The sequence below is a fragment of the Photinus pyralis genome, unplaced genomic scaffold, assembly GCF_008802855.1.
Source record: "Photinus pyralis isolate 1611_PpyrPB1 unplaced genomic scaffold, Ppyr1.3 Ppyr1.4_LG3a, whole genome shotgun sequence".
In the NCBI taxonomy this organism is placed as follows: domain Eukaryota; kingdom Metazoa; phylum Arthropoda; class Insecta; order Coleoptera; family Lampyridae; genus Photinus; species Photinus pyralis.
Window position 1 is genome coordinate 9,520,003 of NW_022170509.1, and position 17,534 is coordinate 9,537,536.

At 37.7% G+C, this 17,534-nt stretch overlaps 1 protein-coding gene across 6 annotated transcripts in view; it reads right to left on the reverse strand.

Annotated features, from left to right (window-relative positions):
- LOC116165673 (3-hydroxy-3-methylglutaryl-coenzyme A reductase-like) overlaps positions 1 to 16,727 on the reverse strand; it is a 47,993-nt gene extending 31,266 nt beyond the window's left edge. The window contains exon 1 of one of the 6 annotated variants that reach the window (XM_031480309.1): positions 16,294 to 16,727. The gene's annotated coding sequence lies outside the window, so the exon portion shown is untranslated. Of the gene's footprint in view, positions 1 to 4,952; positions 4,972 to 5,083; positions 5,119 to 5,452; positions 5,632 to 11,503; positions 11,630 to 15,946; positions 16,071 to 16,293 lie in introns of those variants that run through there. The other 5 variants (XM_031480311.1, XM_031480310.1, XM_031480312.1 and 2 more) reach the window with 5 other exon arrangements.
- Positions 16,728 to 17,534: the final 807 nt, after the last annotated feature.

Below are 17,534 nucleotides of genomic sequence, written 5' to 3' on the forward strand. Positions count from 1 at the left end.
TAATTCATGATTCTAAAATTCCAAAATAAAATGATAATTTGCAAATTTAATATTACATTGGTAAGACCTCAAATTTTCGAAAATGCATACTTACGACATTGTGCTTTGCTCCTTTATTTAAACAAATTGAGATGGAATCGAGCCGAGCCGAGTCAAACTTTTTGATAACTCGACGTTTTATGTACCAAAAAATCGTGCTGCGCATACGCAATATGTTAACTTTCTTATTTGTGCAGTATTTGATTGCAATTTTTATGGTAAGTTCCTCTAATAAAAGCAAAGTGCAAATAATCGTATTGCACCCCACAAATGAAGACAGAAACGTAAAATACACCCATTTTTGGCGGAATTGCTGTGAAACAAACTCAAGCTAGCCAAGTCCTATTGGCATTTTTACAAACCTATACAATGAGATTGATCGAAAAAGAGACTATCGATATATTGGTGCTTTTTGAGCCGAATCAAATTTCTTTGCACTTTTTAGATTTTTCCAACGCCACAAATCAACTACAAAAAAATGGACAAACGGTAAAACAATAAAAAAACAGCGTTTGCTAAAAAAACGACAGTGATAGGTCCGTCTAGTTTTTAATTTATAAGAATATTTATGCCATAACCCATTTTCCTTTGTACGCAGTAGTCAATTATATGACCTTTCGGAAAATACTGATCAATTCATGGAAAATGCACAAAAGCTACTTAAGGCAAAAAACGTTTGGCGCATTTATTTGTAAAAAGGTAGCTTTTAATCTCACTTTGGTCGCCTGGCTGGGTGGCAGCAAATGAGAGTCTGGACTGCCAATAGAATATTCCACATTTGTCTACTATGTGATAGCATTGAATAATAAATGACAGACAGATTTTAATTAACTTTATATTGGCAAACTTGCAAAATTAATTAAAGTACAGGTAAAAATTATTATGCCCTTTATATGTTAGAGGTGATCTCTATTGAAAGATATTTTGAAATATCAAAGATTCATTGTCGTCGTAATTTGCACCACCTAGAACGGCCGCTTCCAATATTTCTTCCATCACACATCATAATTCATTAACATACAATTAAATTACCACTAAAAAAAAGTTGGGTTATGTAATTAAATAACGCCCGAAGTTAATAGTTAAGGCATGGGGAATGTGCCGTAATTGTTTTCAATTGTATCAAATAGTGACTATCAGTAAAAGTAGTAATACTGCTGGTCAGTATTCAGAAGGTGCTATATTTTCCATTCTCCAAAGTTTTAAGTAGATAAACTAGGTTAGTTTTGCAAGTTATACCAACATAAAACTAATTAGAATCAGTCACTACCAACGTAAACAAGTAAAAAGGTTTTCGCCCTAAGGCGAGTAACTTCAGCGCATTTTCCATTAATTATCAGTACTTCCCAAAAGGCCATAGCTATGTGCGCTGTGATTTTCTTTACTAGAGGCATATATGGTTAAAATTTCAAAGAAATATCTTGATAAAGAAGTTGGCACTGACTGCGCATGCGCACATCTAATTTTTGCAATATCACTACCTTTAACAGAAGCATCTGTGATTAAAATTTCAAAAAGATGATAAATAACAGTTGATATTATTAACCTTATGTTTGCAATATGCGATACGTTTGGTTACACTAAACTCGACTTTGGTTAAAATTTAAAAAAAATATCGCCATAAATAAGAAAGTTGCCATTGCGCAGTCGGCGCATGCGCACAACTGATTTTTACTACATGCGATTAATGCCTTCACCAGAAGTATCTGTGGTTAAAATTTCAACAAAACATATTAATAAATAAAGAAGTTAACATTACGCAGTCTGCGTATGTCAAGATTCCCTTGGTTTAGGTGCTAGAGCTATACGCAATCGAATGCAAAAAAACTGTAGAAGTAGTTAAGGCCTTGGACAGACGGACGGACAGAGAAAGAGGCTGCAATAACGCACCCAACTTCGTTGAAAAATGCGCTAAAAAGCACGCGATGGCGGATTAATCAAAGATGGCGTCCAACATAGGTTGGGACATTTTTATGGTATCATCATAGGGTGATTGGCAGTCACGAACTTATAAATTAAGATGGACTGCTAATGCTGAATTGACAAATGACAGGGGGACAGCCATGATGTGCACTCACTTGGCGCGAATTTCAAATCAACTAATAAACAAGCATTAACCTCACGTTTTCTAAATAAATTACTGTCACACATGTCATTTTCCAAGCCTGCAATAGCGCTGGAAAATTCCCCTAGAAAATACCTAAAACGTGCACATCATGGCCGCGCCCATGCTGGGGCAATTTCTACCTCTATGCAACTGTTTGATGAGCAGTCCATCTTAATTTATAAGTTCGTGTTGGCAGTCCATTTTTGTTTAAGAGGTCCGTGACGGGGTTAGACGATGTGGGGTCGGTGACATCTGGGCGCCATCCCGGGGCGTGTTATACTAACGTGGTGATTTTTCAGTGTCTTCCTATCCTCTACAGCAGTGGTTCTCAAAGTGGGTGCCGCGAAATTTTTAAATTACATAAATTAAAAGGAATTAAAATAATTATAAAAAATGAATATTCGTTTTTTATTACAACTCTGTTTTTTAGTTTCTATTTCTATTCTATTTTATTTATTTCTATGGTTCATAATTCATTAACCAATCATATGCTGGTATTGCATTACATCAGACTTTCTCAATCGTATAACTTATATTTGGGGTGCATATAAGGTGGTATGGGGAATCGAAAACGTCCTATTTTGGTTTTGATCCGTAACCATCTTCAAGGTTGTTGAGGGTGTCAACATTTTAAGAATCATAACGGCTTGAAAAAATTTTTTTCGCATACACTGGCCAAAATGGCTTAAAAAACTCTACAAAAAAGTTCATTACATTTTTTTTGTGAGTTCCTTTGTTTTTGAGAAGTTTTGAATTGAAAAGTTAAACCATAGGCGCAACTATGGGGGGCTAAGCCCCCCCCCCCCCCCAAATCGAAATCAGCCCCCCAAGCCATGCGAAAAATCATAATTCGTATGCAGCTGTACTTATTTGCCCTGAAAACCTGTATTTTATTTTTGAACTCGCTTGCTACCCGAGCGGAAGATTGTACACGTCGGCGTCAGTCGGTCGGTGAACTAGTGAGTCATCTCTCAAGCTGCAATCATATTACCAGTTTCTTCAGCAACCTGTGAAAGGTCTTTTTCGGCTATGCAACACTTATGAGCTGGTTAAGAACAACAAAATGGCTCAAGACCGTTTCTCTAATATTTCTCTTTGATATATAGAAAGAGTTGTTTCCGTTGATTCCGAACAAATTGTTAATAAATTTGCAAAAAAAAACTAGAAAAATACCTTTACCCCTGTAGTAACATCAATAAAATTTACTTCTTGTATTTTTTTGTAATAATAAACGTGTAAAAAAATATAGAAAACGAGCTCCTAGGTATTGCTATAGCATGTGGAAAACCAAATTTTGAAACTGGCGTTAAATTTGGTCTTATTCCAAGTGGTTATGTATCAAATTTCTTTTAAATCCCTCCATAAATAAGAAAGTTGGCACTGCGCATGCGCAAACCAAATTTTGAAAATGGCGTTAAATTTGCTTTTATTCCAAGTGGTTATGTATCAAATTTCATTTAAATATCTTCATAAATAAGAAAGTTAGCAATTCGGTCTGTAAATGATCGAGATGCGCAAAAGGAATGCTGATCGATTAGGCTCAACTTTTGGAATTGCGTCTTATGTGGCTAAAGCCATGAGCATAATGAATTTCATGCAATTCGGTTCATAACTAACGGAGATGTCAAAAGGGCCTTCTTTATTTTTTGGCCTACATTTCCAATTCACGAACTCCGATCTACAAATATGATAATGAATCCACCTGCAAAATTTCATCGTAATCGGTCCATTCGTTTACGAGATATCGTGCTAACGGATGAACAAACGGACAGACAGACGGACAGGCACCGCAAAATAATAATAATAAAATAATTTGATAAATTTACATTTGGTAATGTCTTTAATAAAGTGAATGTGATGCTCAGAATTCAGACAATTTTCAACTTAGTGGAATGGGAATGCTAAGGAAAAGATATAAAACTTGAATGGTTTTTTGGAATGGGCTTTATAATGTACACCGCGCTGTAGCCCCCCCAAAAGTTGAAGTCTAGTTGCGCCTATGAGTTAAACTATTTATTTTATTTTTCTAAATTTCATTTTTCTCTCAAAGTAAGCATCAGAGTGAAAAATGTCAATGTGTCTTGATGAGGTCTACAAAAAAGGATTCTACACTTTTTGCGTCGGGTTCAAAATAAAGGCGCTAGAGGGGATTTTCTTAATGTAATACTATGGCCAAAGATAATTGCAATGACTATTAAAAGTAATCGTAAAGTCAAGTCAGGAGTTTACCTAACAACTAGACTTCTCATCCTTCATCTCTTTACTAACTGTAAAAAAGCAAAAAAATAATACTAGGGGTGCCGCGAATTTTGTTTAATAATTTTAGTGTGCCGCCAGACAAAAAAGCTTGAGAAACACTGCTCTACAGATTTGGTCCGATTTGTTTCTTGTGTGACGGAATTTTGAAACCACCGTTTACAAGGCGCGCGTCTTCGTGAGGTAGTCGACTTCGAGCGCCCAAAAGTTTCTGAAAGCTCGAATCGCGGTCTCTCTTTCTCATGTCTCGAGCCATGAGGAGTGCCCCAAAAATTGAGTACTATTTTATGGAGGGTTTTTAGCGAAATCCACCAAAATGCGAATTCCGGGTGTACGGGACGGCGGAAGTGGGTACTGACAAAGGGAATGTTGTAGCCCTCGGCAAGATCTTATTGATTGTGGATGGTGGCAAACATACCCCCCCCCCCCCCTTACGTGTTAATTAATATGAATGATATTTATATGATATGTCGGGGGCCAAAGTGGAGTTGAATCAAAACAGAGTGAGGGGGCGAAAGATACACGCTAAAAATTACAACTAAGTACATACCTTCAAAATACTGAGTACGGGTTTCCGAAGGAAACGTGCACCGATTTCGTTGGAAGCACGCGCAATCCTACTACGTCGATGCGTAAGAAATGAATTTGATACTGAGGAATGCATGCGATAGAGGTACTTACGGAATGGTTCAAGAAGATTTTGGAAAGTATTGAAATACAATTCGATTACACGCGGGGTAACACCACATTGAAATAAAATGTTTATCGTAACACTTTTTAAAAGTTTTTTTTTTTGCTTTATTGCAATTGTTTGTACTTTATCATATTTTTTTGCAGGTTATCGTGTTTTTTGTACTTTATCGCATTTTTTATGTTTCACACTATTTGGTTATACTTTTTCGTAACTCACGTAATGCTTTATGGTAACTTTACATGGTTTAATCAAACGAAAATAATGTCATTAAAGATGTTGGAGACAAGCTCAACACTTGAATATTTTTAGTTTATTTGAAAAATTTCAGTCTTCTGCCACTGTTTTTTTACACTTACCCTCTACATTGTTGTATCTCGGCCGAACTATGGCTTTTTTTTACTTTACGTTCGAATAAACAAAGCAAACACTTTCAAAATCCGAAATATGTTATACCCATCTGACAGAATCCGAAATTTCTCATGACTATAAACTCTCACCAAATTTGTGGCACCGGCACCGAAGGCGTTTCATTTTAAATGCGACGCGAACGCATTCATGGAAAGAGTTTGACTAAATTTGAATCCATAAGGTTCGGGCGTGAAGATGACAATAATGACAAAACAATACACGGTGAAAGTGCGGTAACTGACCATTTATGTTCCACTTAATAACAACTAAGACAGGTGTTAAGCATGCACGCAATGCAACATAATGCTTACGAATATGCAACATGGAGACTTCCTGGTGTATTAAAGCGCGTCAACTATGTGCCCTCAATAGCTTAATTATGAAACGATTTTTACTTTCGACAGAATAACATCAAAATGTCCACGCAAGGACAAATGGACTTTCTCTAAAGCGTATATGGAATTTTTTTTCCCGAATAATCGTGCCAAGGGCGTTCGGCGTCTGCGGTCCAGAGAAAATTTTTAATCGCCACCCATTACTCCGGTTTGTTGAGCCATTAAAATACCATCGCAATCGATAATCATATGTTATTTTATAAAATAAAAACCGTCAGCGTTTTGAATGCGTATATTTAATTGTTATTACGGTGATGTACTACAAAGTAATAATAGTTTATTTCTAAAGAGTAGAGCTTCTTGGTAAATGATTATTAAAGATGTACATCCGAAACGATATACGAATCACCCTATATAAATTATAATTTGGAAATTTCAAAAAATGACCAGGGACATGTTTGGTGGCAGGTCAACGGATTCTTAACAACCCGCTGTGGTTCAGCAAAATGGCTTGCTACGTTTGATCGACACGGGTGTTATTATCGTGCACACCGACAGACAGCAATACATGATTTCGAGGATCGTTAATAATATAGAATTGCTGTGCCGCCTCTATGAAACATCACGTTAGTAATCATTTGCCGCAACAAGCGTGCACCAATACTAAAACATAACCTTACAATTCAAAATAAAGTAAAGCTTTTGCCACGTGTGCTTAAGTCATCCAGACCTGTGTGAACTTGGCCCCCCCAACTTTAGAAAGCAATAATTTTCGTGATTGAAATGGATTGCGCTTCGTTTGCGCACAATGCACAATTGCATTTTGTTTGCGCGCTGCTGGTTTCAAAATTACGAAGGAATCAAATTCGGGGGGGGGGGGGGCAACTTCATCATGACTGCCCCCCAAGTTTATAAATTGAACTTTTTTTCTTGTAATTGTTTGCGCTTCGTTTGCGCTCCCAATACCTTCGTATGCGCCCCCGTCGTTTTTGAGTTATTCCAAATACAAAATTCCATACTGGCCCCCCATTTTTCAAATTTGCCATTTTTTTCCATTTCATCGTTTGCGCTACGTTTGCGCACAATTGCATTTTGTTTGCGCGCTGCCGGTTTTAAAATTACGAAGGAATCAAATTTGGGGAGGCCAACTTCACAACTGCCCCCCAAGCTTACAAATTTGACATTTTTTTTCTTGTGATCGTTTGCGCTTCGTTTGCGCATGTTTGCACTCCCAATACCTTCGTTCGCGCCCCCGTCGTTTTTGAGTTATTCCAAATACAAAATTCCATACTGGCCCCCCATTTTTCAAATTTGCCATTTTTTTCCATTTGATCTTTTGCGCTACGTTTGCGCACAATTGCATTTTGTTTGCGCGCTGCCGGTTTCAAAATTACGAAGGAATCAAATTTGGGGGGGGGGGGAACTTCACATCTGCCCCCCAAGTTTACAAATTTAACATTTTTTTTCTTGTGATCGTTTGCGCTTCGTTTGCGCATGTTTGCATTCCCAATACCTTCGTTTGCGCCCCCGTCGATTTTGAGTTATTCCAAATACAAAATTCCATACTGGCCCCCCATTTTTCAAATTTGCCATTTTTTCCCATTTGATCGTTTGCGCACAATTGCATTTTGTTTGCGCGCTGCCGGTTTCAAAATTACGAAGGAATCAAATTTGCGGGGACCAACTTCACAACTGCCCCCAAGTTTACAAATTTGACATTTTTTTTCTTGTGATCGTTTGCGCATGTTTGCGCTCCCAATACCTTCGTTTGCGCCTCCGTCGTTTTTGAGTTATTCCAAATACAAAATTCCATACTGGCCTCCCATTTTTCAAATTTGCCATTTTTTTCTTTTGATCATTTGAGGTCCGTGAAGTTAGCACGGTCATTGAAAGCACTAACGACGGTACATGATCACATAGTTAGTGCTTCGTTAGTGCCTCTTAGTGCTTCATAACTTGCATCAGCACGACCGACCGTTTCCGAGAAAACGACCCCCCCCCCCCTTATGTAGTGCTGACTTCCTACCCTCGTTGAAAGCACTAACGACCGGACAAGTACTAATCGTTAGTGCTTCGTTAGTGCCTCTTAGTGGTTCATAACTTGCATCAGCACGACCGGCCGTTTCCGAGAAAACGACCCCCCAGAAATAAATGATCAGAATCATGGAGTAAAATAATTTAAAAAGGTGTCATGGGATATGATAATGTGGGAAACGCAGACAATGATACTATCAGCAATTCAGTGGTCGAAGCGGATAAAAAAGCAGGGGTACGTATTTATTTTGAAATTGACATTTAAGATTTAACTCACTCAGTTGAGCAGACTAAATAACATTACTTATGTAGGTACACAAAAGTGCAGTTTATAGGACGTGGGACAAGAGTCATTTTACTAATACAAAAAATATGCCAAAGACGCTGACAAGTGACAGTGACGACTTTAAATACGAGACCGACAAGTACTTAGAAACAGAAATTTGTTGTTTTTACTACCAATCCTCTTTCCTCTTTAACCTTAATGGTAAAAAGTGCAACAAATGATTGTGCATTCTAATGATATTTGTCATTCTTATTGAAAATGGGACGCGCAGCGCAAAATAAAAAGAAATTCAGAACATACTACAATGCTGTTTCTATGGAAACGACCGCGACAGCAGAATCTAAGCTTGCTATTTTTACGATCAAATTAAACTCAGAAATTTCACAAGTTTTACAATGATTTACACGGCTATAATCGAAAATGTACCCACATTTATATTTGTTAAAGTTACAGTACAGTTAAAGATACTTAAAAAAGAATTTGAGGAACTGACCGGCCCATAGCTTTCTTGTCTGTTTACTGAATAAACACTGTCCGTGCTTATTATTGTATTAGAATGATACAAAACCCAACTATTTAAAATAAAAGTGAATTAGTCTAACTTTGCGGAAAAAAGCGTCAAATAATCAAATTTGAACAATTATGGAATTTTGTATTTGTAATAACTGGAAAACGGCGGGGGCGGAAACGAAGGTATATTGGGAGCGCAAACGATCACAAGAAAAAAAAATGTCAAATTTGTAAACATGGGGAGCAGTCGTGAAGTTGGCCTCCCCAAATTTGATTCCCTCGTAATTTTGAAACCGGCAACGCGCAAACAAAATGCAATGGTGCGCAAACGAAACGCAAACGATCAAAAGGAAAAAAATCGCCAAATTTGAAAAACAGGGGCGGTACCGCACCTCAGTGGGCGCTCGAGAATTCAATGCGGGCGGTAGGGGCACTTGGGAGTAAGTGGGGATCAGTGATTATTGTACCAACCTCGGTACCAACATAAGTCGTGGCGTAATTAAATTGAATCATTTTGAATATAAGCATACCACGTGCACGTCTATACAGGGTGGTTAGAAAGTAATGAAATGGTTTGATGTATTGATTTCAAGTTTAGAGGACTTGAGACACAGCTAAGCATGTTTAGGAAAAAAAATTAAATTTCCTCATTACCCCCATTTTGAGGGCGCCGGCCATCTTGAATTTGTTTAAATGACAGCGAGGGTCATATTGTTTTCTCTTTCTAGTGATGTAAATATTTAACTCCATTTTGTTGGAAAATGTCGGATCTAAACTAGCTCTCCGAATGGTTCGAGATATTGATTTGCAGATTGCAGGACTTCAAAGAGACATTGTTGCGCATACTTCGGAATGGAAAAGAAATTTAAATGGCCCATGTTGTCATTAAAAAAAATTCAAGATGGTGACCGCCCGCAAATTTGGGATAATGAAGAAATTCCTTTTCCATTCCCAAACATGCATATCATGGGGGAAATTAGTTTTGAAGGAATCTAAGAAGTATATTACCAGCAGTGACCGAAAAGTCAGTCATGGTACCGATGACTATTGATTAAACGACTAAGGCGAGGGAGCGATTTTGTTTGCTCCTTCATAGAAAATGTTGGGAATCTATGCCTTAGAGTCCTTAGACTATCGAAGAGGGGGTTTGAAAATATCCATCAAGGGCAATGTTGCGCGTTGAAGCAAATGTTTGTGTGGCGGCCATATTCTTGGTGGGCAAAAGAGTTTGTTTACACCTGGTTTACTCCGTCAGTTGTTTGCATTTTCAGCCGTGCATTACCAGTGGCGTACCTTCATTGTACATAAATATATGCACAAATTTATAACGTATTGGTTCATTTGTTGTGTCGTGCACAATTTGATACGTTTATATTTACGATATGTACCTATGGACAGGTTTCCGACCGGACAGTCCGATTTTCTATTTGACTGTCCAAACGAAATTACTCATTGAAAATAATATGTCAATGATAGAACAAAATACGGCTTGCTTGACCCTTACTTCCATGTACTTGATTGACATGTAAAATTAACAAACAAACAATTCTGTCAAACCGTTCACTTTCTTAACAATATAATATGTTAATTTAGAGAACTTCAATTATTATTAGTAGCGAGATTAGTAGTGAAAAAAAATGATATACACTGTGTCCAAGATGAGGATGTCTGTCATGGGGACCTCCGAAACCATTGAAGATACGACGATGGTGAAATTAAGAGTAAAGATGCGCAATTAAAGAGTTATTATCATTCTGAAAAATTCCGATTACTTCCGAAGATATGCCAGAAAAACCGAAATTTACCGATTTGGTTTTTCTGGTCTTATTTGAACAGATTACAAAAAAATAAAAAACACTTTATCATTGCTACTTTTTGAGCTCTACGAGACACCGTTCAGGAATTTTCAATACCTACAACGTATCGTTACAGAGGAATCATCAACTTTATTTTTTTATATAATTTTTAAACAATGTTAGTCTATAATTATATGTATGATGCGGGAGTATTAAAATTACTTAGCGACAATACAACTTCAGTCTAAGGTTACGGCATCCAGTACCTTCAGATACCTTCCGGACTGGAAAAGGTATAGTTTAAGTATTTCATGCACTTTATATAAGAGACTTCGAGATGTTATTTTTTACAAATGGGAAAGGAATGGAGTTGCTTTTAAATCTATTTGAGCCGGCTACTTTTGAGCATATCAAATTTTGTATTAGACTCTCTATTCAGCAAGTTTTAAAAGAAAAGTATATCTACATTTTCGATTACCAAACATAAATAGGTACATTTAACCTCAATTAAAGGTTAAGCCTTTTCGTTCCCAAATTATGCAAAATTGCACAGTTAATTAACACAAAAATTGTGAAGTAATTGGGTAAACCTCGGGGTAAACTAGATTGATCTTGATGCATTGTTCCGAACATTTTGTGTTGTACGTAAATAATTTTCGGATTTCCATAAAATTGAATGTAAATTAGTGCTGTATTGATTTAAGTTCACATATGACCCTTTTTTGCATATTTTAGAAATCCGACCTGTAAATAACAAAACTAGATTGAAATCAGTTTTTTGTACTTAAATGTGTCGAACGTTAGATACACCGTGTACCTATATACAATTGCAAATGAAATAAATCTTTGCCTAAAAACAGACACGATAACAAAGTGAGGAAATAAAAAAAACGTTTCATACTGCTGAAACCACCATTTGGTAACACTGCTGTTGGTAGAAAACTGCTTTACCAAATAAAAAAAAGAGAATTCGCCGTTTTTCCACACCAGACTCCAAAAGCCCCGCCCAGAATAAAAAAAAAACACAAAAATTCTTACCAAATGTGGTAAAGCTTTTTTGGTACTACACGCTGGAGCACTGACAACAGAAAACCGATCCTAACTATTTTAACTGTGAGCATTTGCGACGCTGGTGGGGATATCTATGGATGAAAAGGGAGCGAGAGATCATCTTGACCTTTTTGAAAATGGGACAATTCTCAAGATGATCTGGATCTTGCAAATAATTTGGCTTTAGTCCATTCTTCACGGCCAAGGCAATTTTTCACTTTTAATCTGGACCTGTCTTCTGTAAGTGCACCACAATTATATTATTACACCATAAATATTAATGGTTCCATAAATTAAGCACTTAAAATCATTTTCTTTTTATGCAACAATTTTTTATCTAAATTATGGACCGAAGTGCATGGAAAAGTTCCATCTCAATAATCACGAGGAGCGTCATGTTTTTTAAAGAATGAATCACATGTTGGTGTAGGTTGAGTCAAAGCAAATGCACCAGCCAATAAAATGCTACAAATTCAGAAAAATCCCAAAAAGATGTTGGCGATAAATATTTACAAGCCACGTCCACTTAAAAATAACGGGCAGAAACAGTTTTTTCAACGCAGTGCAGTAGAGCAGATAGTGAGCACTCGAAATGCGTGTCGTCCAGACGTTCAATTTTCGCTTTGTACGTACCCATCCCAGTCACCGTACAGTGATGATAGTCCTAGTTGTAGGAAGACGGTAATTACGTCGATAATTACTAATAAAAACGCGCATGGTAAGACAATATACTTACACATAAACTAAGGAAGGTACCTCTGCGCGTACCAATATATTTTTAGCGGATTTTTTGCGTTGTCTGTCCGGCCGGTCGGATCCACTTCTACCGTTTTGAACTACTTGTAGGGGAGTGGTCCTAGAGTCCTGGAATTTTGCAGTAGGTAGCTATACCTTGTGCCAGACGGCCATCGAATTTCGTTGTCTAAAAGCCCCCTCCCCCCCTCCCGCTACGAATTATTTCCTGAGATGGTGTTTTTGAAAGCAAAACGTGCATAACTTTTACATACGACAACTAGTCTCAGATTTTGCTTCGGATTTTGCATACGCATGCCTTTAGTGTCTTAGTGGAACCGTTTTCTACCAACTGCTGCCCTTCTTTCTGTCCTCTTAACAAAGTACGGGGTGGAAGGGGAGGGGGGGGGGGAACTAATTTTATCCTTCATGGTACTCTAATGAAAGGTCTCAATTTCAACCTCGATTTCAACCAATCATAGCCCTCCTCAAGAACGGATTGTCAGAAGACGGTACTCACAAAGGGCGATTGAGACGTCTGCTAGAAATATATCCATTGGTGATGTCAAAACAAAAGTTATTTCGTTTTAAAAAATGCGCTTTATCTGCACAAGAGTTGTGCACAATTTAACAATTTATACCTGTTTTATTTGTCTTCAATTCACGGTTATAAAACGCATCTTAAGTTAAAATTTCAAAAAAAAAGTGATGCAATCGAGGGTGCAATGCACTTTTGACACGTGATTTCAATTTGCCTTTATAGGCAGCACCGTCCGCTGAAATGTCAAACGAAAATGAGTCACAAATACGAAATGTAAGTCTGCGCGTGCGTTCTCTTGCGTCTTTTAGTCTGCCGATGCGCAATCGATTTATTTATGTGCGTTTAATTTATCATCAGCTGAAATTTCAGAAGAGGAGATTTGATGACAACTGTCAGGGTAGTTTTTGTGAAAAAGTAATTGATTCCTTCTGTATCCTGGAGGGGGGGGGGGATGCAACCCTATGCCCCAGGATAATGATAATTATTTTGTACGGAGTGGCATAAACTTTTTCTTTTCTGGGAGATATCCCCAGCCGCCAATAAACAATGTGAATCTGCGCATGTGCAGTCCGCGGATGCACAGTCCATTGTTTGATGTGCGTTTAATTTATTTTTACGGGAAAATCCGTCCATAAATATGAAATTTTCAATTTATTTTTTACGTGTCCTCCGTTAAAATTTCAGAAAAATAACAGAAATGTATGTATTGCAACTGCGCAATCTATTTTTGACACATGGTTTTAATTTGCACGTGCGCAATGGTGTAACAAATTCGTTTGGCAAGTTAAGGGATAATTCGCGAAGAAAATATTGTTACCAAAACGGACAAGCGAGTAAAGTTTTAAACGCGATTTTAAAATTCTCAATGACCACGAACTATAATTTATGACTTAGAAACTATTTCCCCAAATCTCAACAATATTGGAAGTACAAACGCGTGAAATTGCGGATGAACATTTTTGGCGACCCTTATTTACGGCTCAGAAGCTATTACGTTATATACGAACAATAGTGGACGTTTTAACCCACAAAAATTAAAACGGCCGGCGTGACCTTAAACAAAGTCAATTTGCGAGACCAGATGTTCGTTGCAAATACGGCTAACGGGCCGATCGATTGTGCACAAATAATATTTTTCTTTAATATTTTATTTTTATTTTTATTTTATTATCCCTCTCTTGTTTTGGGCCCTCAACAGGCATGCGCCCAATTACAGAGTGACCCGCATAATGACATTGTTATTTACGGCCGGGTCGCGTAATTTAATGAGTGACCGTATTTGAACTTCCAATCAAAAGAGTCATTCATTATACTAGACTTATGATCTTGTATCAATCATTTGGATCAACTCATTATTATTGCTGTAGACTTTTTTTGGGCGAAATTTGGATCGAGGCGAAGGCGAGTTCGGCATAAATTCGGCCCACCCTTTTCCAGTTTTTGAAAGAAAATATCAGAATGTGCATTTCCAATGTACGTATAAAACACGATTTATGCCGAACTCGCCTTCGGCTCACTGGGCATTGGTATAAAAATTGAAAACAGTGACAAATTTTGTTATCTAAGTCTGCGTCTACGAATGCCGAGCGAGCCAGAGGCTACCCGTTACAATTGTCGCCCAATGGCACGGCCGAATAAACGCGATTAGATTTTATATTTTTTTTTAATTATAAAGCAGTAATATAATTTTTGCTGGGTCACATTCGGATTCGGTGAAAAATTTTTGTAAGCCCCGCCCACTTAAAAATAACAGCAAGTGCAAAAATAAAATTTAACGCCCAGATCACAGATTTTCAACGCAGTGCAGAGGTGAGTGATCCGAATGGTCGCATAACATCTTCAGGCATCAAGTTCTCCAGATATTCGCACTGGAAATACGTGCCTGCTACAGCGCATTGCCAAAAATCGAGTGAGCGCATGCGTATAACCGACTTTCTTACTTGATTATCTTGAATTTTGACAGTAAACACTCCCTTAAACAGGGCACGTATGCTGAAATGCCATCAGTTCATAGAGATCATACGAACACGTATAGAACCGGTAATTCTGATTTGTGGAGTAACAGTAAGCTCATCCAATGAAAACAGGCAGACAGCGCATGGTCAAATGTCAAGTGCGCGCAGCATAGGCTAGGCTATGGGCGCATGCGTACACTTTTCAAAGCGTGACAAAAAGCAATATGCTCTTCTTAATGAAAACACATATAGGAGGAATAAAAAACCAGAAAGCACGCACGAGCAGAGCCGAACTTCCTATATGTGGGGAAGTTTTCACGCAATTTTGACATTAAGAAAATAATACCAAGTGCCTCCGGTCCTAAAAATGTTAGGAGTTGTGGTCAAAGCGCTACAATAGATAGTAAGATATCGCCGTTGCACCTAAAAAACAGAGTTTCAAAAACCTGGCAAAAGAAGTACATGGAGAGTTTGGTTTTGGTGTACTTCACCTTGATCTTCATTCTGCTAATTGTTCCGTTCCGAAAAACTTTGTTTAACGTTCCAAAGGCGAATCCTATTGGTTCTAAATATAGCATCCAAATCCGGGAAGTAAATTGGTCAAACCAACACAAATAAAACTTTTCTCCGAATTCCGCCGTGAGGATGAGACTAGAATCTCCGATAAGCACTTGACGCAATGATTCCCGTTTGACCTAATCTAAACCGTAATCAAAACGATCATATCTCAGAATAAGAGATATATCTTTCGGCATGCGCTGGTTAGATCAAGTTCAAGGGTTTTGTTTTGACATGGCCAAGCGCATTTTTGCTTACAAAACCGTAAGATCCGCGAGAAACAATTGCACATTATAAATTACTTTCACTTTATTGCGAAAAAATACGAAAGAGTTGCCTGACCTTGTATATATGAAAAAATCCACAATTTTGCCTGGCCTTAGGAACAGATCTGGAGGCGTACCTAAAGGTTTTTTTGTCGGCACAATTAACACCTTCCAATTCGCGCGGATTTTCTTTCATAATGATTATTTCATTTATTTTCGCTATCAGTATAGATTTTGTAACGATCCATCCACTTTCACAGAACTTTCTCCCTTGTAAATTTGAATAATTTGCGCGACGCACTTGTGCCCAAATTTTTATTTTGTACAAAAATCGCTCCTCGCCGCCGGTGAACGATATCAAACAAAGCTTAGTACTTACTGTTAGAACGTTCCCAAAAATTTCTCAAAAAACGGAGGTAAATACGGGTTTTGTAAGAAAACTATCACTTTCTGAACTGAAAAAATACACTACTGGCTACCTGCCACTACGGTGTTCGATCACATACCTAACAAAATGAAAGTGATATCGCTGATATTGACCTACTTGGTTCCTTACTTCAAGATTTCAATGTTACATCATAAAAAAGCGCGTACGAAAAACGAAGTGTATGTCACAAATTGCCCAACACAGACAGAACTGATAATTCAAATCGGCTTCCCGCCTCTTGTACACTGGGGAACGCCGGTCGGCCCCCATGAAAATCAAATTAAACAATTAATACTCACGTTTTCTACTGAAGATGATATTCTCGTTTTCTCAGTCTTCTTTCGTGGAAAAGCAATGTTTGATGGAACTTCCGCCGAGACTTTTATTAACCTCGATTATTCACAAAACTGTAGGCCTTCGAATATTTACGTATACTCTTGGAAATGAGAGATATTTTTACAATTATGTAGAACTTCCATCAAATTTGCTTTAATTTTCCATTCCAATTACGTCATGTGAATTTGTTTTTTTTAGGTTAATTGTAATCGAAAATCTTCATTGCACCGTCACGAAAACATTTACACTTATGCAGATTGCCGCGTTTTAAATTTATATGTTTCACTTAAAATTTTCAAAAATTTCATCTTAATTCGGCTTTATTTACATTAATTAAAATAGCTATGAGCGCATTCAAGCACTTCGACTCGAGTTGGTCGAGATCAGCTGGAGGTTTTTCGATTGGTCGATTTGCCATGAACAGAGTGCATTCTAATTTCTATAAGTCGATTTGCAATCGCGGTACATGCACGCGCACTAGTTATTGCAATACCCTGTGCAATTTTTTGATTGCAGATCGCTTACTCTAATTTCTCTTTAGTTAGGAACACGACGACTCGTAGCTACTGCCCATGGAATACTTTCTAAAAGAGGGAGACTTATTGCAAAATAGTACGACATTGAAATGCTACAATGTGTTTTGTTTACAATGTAGCATTGAATTTAATGAATGTAGCTCTGCCTACAAAATATCCGCTTACATTTTAGTTAGTGCACATCGCCATCAGAGGGCAATAATTTACAATGCAATTTCTCTCTAACCAGGAAAGCTACGCGTGCGCATACTACATGTTAATTCTAGACGTCCCTAAACAAACACAAAGAAATACACATTTTAATAAAATACCAAACAAATGCTAATTGAATTAAAATGAGGAGAGGAAGAAGTAAAGGGAGGGGAATGATGAACGGTTGAGAAAAGTGTGAAAAATGCTCGAACCCGGCATGTAGGAGAATATAGGAAACCTAAAGAAGGCATGAAACAAAAAATGAAGGAGGCGTGAGGAAGAGAAACATGAAGCGGTGAAGAAGATGCACAGGAAGTGTGAGAAATGGTTGAAGGAACAAAAAGAATCGTTCAAGGTGTGATGGAAATGTAAAACAGTTGGCTGATGGTAGGGGAGTGTTAAGAAAATGCGCACAGGAGCTGCGAATTATCCGCGAAGGAGACTATGGCAGGGGGTGGCTGAAAAGGCTTGGAACA